Raw genomic sequence first — 4,043 nt, forward strand, 5'->3', positions numbered from 1 at the left:
AGACACACGACGCCTCTAGGTATTATTGGAGGGGTGATTGTGAGAAATCTTCTAGGGAAACAGAGCACAGAATGGACTGTTAGTTTTTTGTTTTTTTTTTAAGTATATAATTCAACAGATTAAAAAAAAATCTCTTCAGTCCTTGCAAGAGAAGTCAAATGAACTTCTGTATCTCAGCAAGAGATTGGACATCGTATCTGTTGTGACTGGAAAGAGAACGTTGTGCTGAAATCCTGTCATCATGGTGGATTTTATCTTCAATGGCCAAATAATCCCGAAGAATCATAAGCAACATAGTTCTTGACTGAACTGGATGGGCGGGTCGAACTTTCAGGAAGTTGGTGGTGGTCACTGGTGTGGTATCAGTGTAATTGGGAGCCCGCGATAGTGTGGGTTCTTAGATCTGCTTCCTTACTGCCTTCTGTGGCCTAGACTGAGGCCCTGCTCTAGAAGTGTGTATTATCAAATTCACCATTATAAAGGAATCTTCCTGCCAAATATGGACTGTGCTTTCTCCTCTAACTCCCATCAGTAACCCGGCTCACTCTGTCCTTCTAGTGGATGGGAAAGTAGCTGGTGGCCTTCAGAACAAAAGGCAAATGCCATACCTGTAAATACCTCAGTATATAACCAAGGATTGAAAAACAAAAGTCTTAACCAAGTACCACCAAAATCAGCATCATATGGGGCTGATTTTTGATTGTATGACAACAGGGCATTTCCTCTCAGCTTTCAGAGAGCATACCCCAGATCGGTTTGCTCACAGGGCCAGGTCTTTGTGATTGTTGTGGGTGGTTTTTCATGTAGTGTGTAAAGACAGCTGATGGTCACAGACTCCGTCATGAGTGGACAGAGGACTCTGCAAGGCCCCATTTAAACCCTGCTGTTTTCATCAGACCATCCCAAAACAAGGGGTGGGGACTGGATGATTGTGGGCTGAGGTGTGGGTGGCAGCATGGCAGAGCTTTGCTGGCCTGAGTACAGAAGCAGTGGATGAGCACCCTGGGCCCTCAGGCTTTCACTTGGGTAGCTAGTCTATCATCCATGGGTAGAATCTTCCTTCTCAGACCAGACTAGGTATTAATCCTGATTTTTAATTTCTGCATTTACAATACATAATATGACCTATGGAAACATTTACACTGTTTGTCCCTCTTCTTTGCTTTCCTCTCTTTGTCCCCTCACCTTGTCTGCACAGCTCCTGTGCCTATTCTCTTGTGGTCACAGGCACACTTGTCTTTGTGTCCTTTGCCGTCTTCCTTTCCTCATTTCCCTCATCTTTGTTTTTTGCCTGACTCCTTTTTGGGAGGGTTTGTCACTGCACAGGGCTCCCCTGAGCATGTGTTTGCCCAATGGCATGGCAGTGACTTTTCTAGCACACCAGTATCCCAGGCTAAGGCTTTCTTCTCACAGCCTTAAAGCACAAAACCGCAATCTCCAACTAAGTTTCTTTCTTCATCTGATATAACCGACCCAGCCTAAAACCAAGCTACACACAGCCACTGTACCTATACCTTTCAGCTTCATTGACTCAAACGGGACACCATGTAACTGACCAGCACCCAGACAGAACATGACTGCATTCCACAACTCTTGGTCCCTCTGCCCATGAACCGAACTCTAACAGCAGATTAATGCCCTGTGTGTGTGTGCACGCGCACACAACCTTATGCTACATGGAGACTCGCGTGTAGCTGGATCCCTCCAGTCTAATGTCACACAGGCCCCTGAGAGCCCAGCACTAGAAATTACAGCTGAAGAACCAGGTGTTTTCTAAGCAGTGGACCCAGTGGGATCCTTACTGTGTTGGCTTTGACTTCTCTGGGATCTGGCAGACAATCCCTGTTGAGGAGCCTGGTGATGTATCAGGTTGATGGCTAATCCACACGATGGTAGGGTAGGTGGGTAGGTAAGGGGTGGTGGTCACACTTTAGGGGTGAAAACACTGGCTTGGGGGTTTCTAAGGCACAGGGTCCTCTGGAAAATGAGACTTAAATGTGTCTGCTGGCTCCAGAGTGAGGGAGCCTGTCCTGACCTCGATTGCACTAGGCCACCATTCTCTGCCGTCCTAACAAGGGCTGTGAATTCTGCATTTCCAGACAAGGGCAGTATCTTCTCTTTGAAAGCAAATCTTAAGGTACCTGCTGGTGGCACAGTAGTTAAGTGCTTGGTAGTTTGAGTTCACCTGGTGACTCTGAGAGAAAGATCGGACCATCTCTTAGAAAGATTACAGCCTAGAGAAAACCCTATGGGGCAGTTCTACCGTGTCACAGGGTTGAAACTGATGGTATCAGAGCAGTACAACTATTGTGTCATCATGTTTGTAATCCTTCGATAGTCTCAAGGTAAAGGACGGTGATACTGCTCTTTGACTAAAAAGGGAAGCTGGTTTAAAGATGCATCCAATTAGTCTAGCCTGTAACACAACAGCTAAGCTTCCAATTGTTAACTTCTGATTTAATGGCAATTTTGCGTCCACGTCTGCATTTTCAATTTCAGAGCTTCCCTAATTAAGGGGCAGGATACTGAACTGGTGAAGCACCCTGGAGCCAGCAGCAGTGAGGAGCTGAAGGGACCAATGCAGAGAACAGGTTTCCGGAGCTCGAGACAGTTCTTCTGCCCACATGGCAACCGTAGTCCTGGTTGGCACTGGACTGCAGGGTCAGTTTGAACTACGAGGTCAGTGGTTCAAACTCTTCAGTTGCTTCTTGGAAACCCTCGACAGGGTCATAGCTACTAAAGCTGGTCTCAGTGTCACTGAAGACTTGAACCAACATTCCTGAAACTGGTTTGCTGCTACAACATCCCAAGCGTGACCTCTTAAATCCACTACAGCCAACACACCACAGTTCTTGTTTAGGGTTTGATTAAAAAATCAGGCTCTATCAAAATGTGTATGTACATTTCACAAACTCTTACCCTAGATTATACAACATCAAAGCCAATTTTCTGACATTAGGCCCCTGAATCCCATTTATAGCACCATAGTTGAAAGAGGAGCTGCTGTACTGAACATTCTGGATGGTGCTTGTCTTAGCCTGGGTTCTCTAGAGAAGCAAAACCAGTGAAGCTTACATGTGTGTATACTGAGAGGTGGATCAAAGCTCACACAGTTGAGAGGCGCTCAGTCCCAAGTCCGTGGGTCAGATGTCAGGCTGGCAGGCCCAGCAGGTAAGAAGGCAGGCTGCTCACGACTTCCAGGACTTAGCAGGTAATAGGCCACTTGCTTAAGTCTGAAGAACCGGGGGACGGAGGACAAGCCAGATGCAGGATCCAGACCCAGCAGAGAGCAAGCAAGCTTTGCCTAAGTGACCCATGTATTGAAGTGGGAAACAATTGGTTGGCTGCTCACAGCTGACTTCATTGTAGAGTTGATTGCATTCTATTAGATCTCATTATGGGGGTATGGGGGATAACTACACTTCACCTGCCAAGCCCGAGAATCCTGGTCCAGTTGACATAAAACCGTAACAACAAAGGCATGTGAAAAACTGCTTAAGACTTGGTAACAGAAAGATTTATCTTTATTCCCAATGCCTAGAGTGAGACTAACAGGAGAATCCCAGCCATCTCTGGTATTGATATTGAGCGAGCTTATTCAGGAAGGTCAAGTTTAATGTACTCTGTACTGCAGAGCTTCAGAGAAATGATTCCCACTTCCTATTCTATCCAAATGGCTTTCTCAAAGATGTGGGTCTTCCTGGGTCTAAACTAACATATCCCAGCCAGACTCCTTATTGGGCTTCTCAAAACAATGTTAGTGAAAGAAGAGGCATTTTACTTTCCACCAAGGTCTTTAGTTAAATGTGTGGGAAGGCTATTCAACACAAATTAGGAACCTTTTATGAAAAGGACTTAAGACTCTCTGAGCCCATAATTTACTGAAAATTACTGAAGTGTGTCTACATAAAACACAACACCATTCGTTACCCCTGCAGCTGGAAAGTCGGGATCTCTGTACACTGAGCATCGTTTCAAATGTCTTTGCTAAAGAGCAAGCAGCAGTTACGGCTCTTCACTTGGGGAGGCTGCCCTCTGCAGAA

Source organism: Chrysochloris asiatica, unplaced genomic scaffold, assembly GCF_000296735.1.
Source record: "Chrysochloris asiatica unplaced genomic scaffold, ChrAsi1.0 scaffold00079, whole genome shotgun sequence".
Classification (NCBI taxonomy): Eukaryota; Metazoa; Chordata; class Mammalia; order Afrosoricida; family Chrysochloridae; genus Chrysochloris; species Chrysochloris asiatica.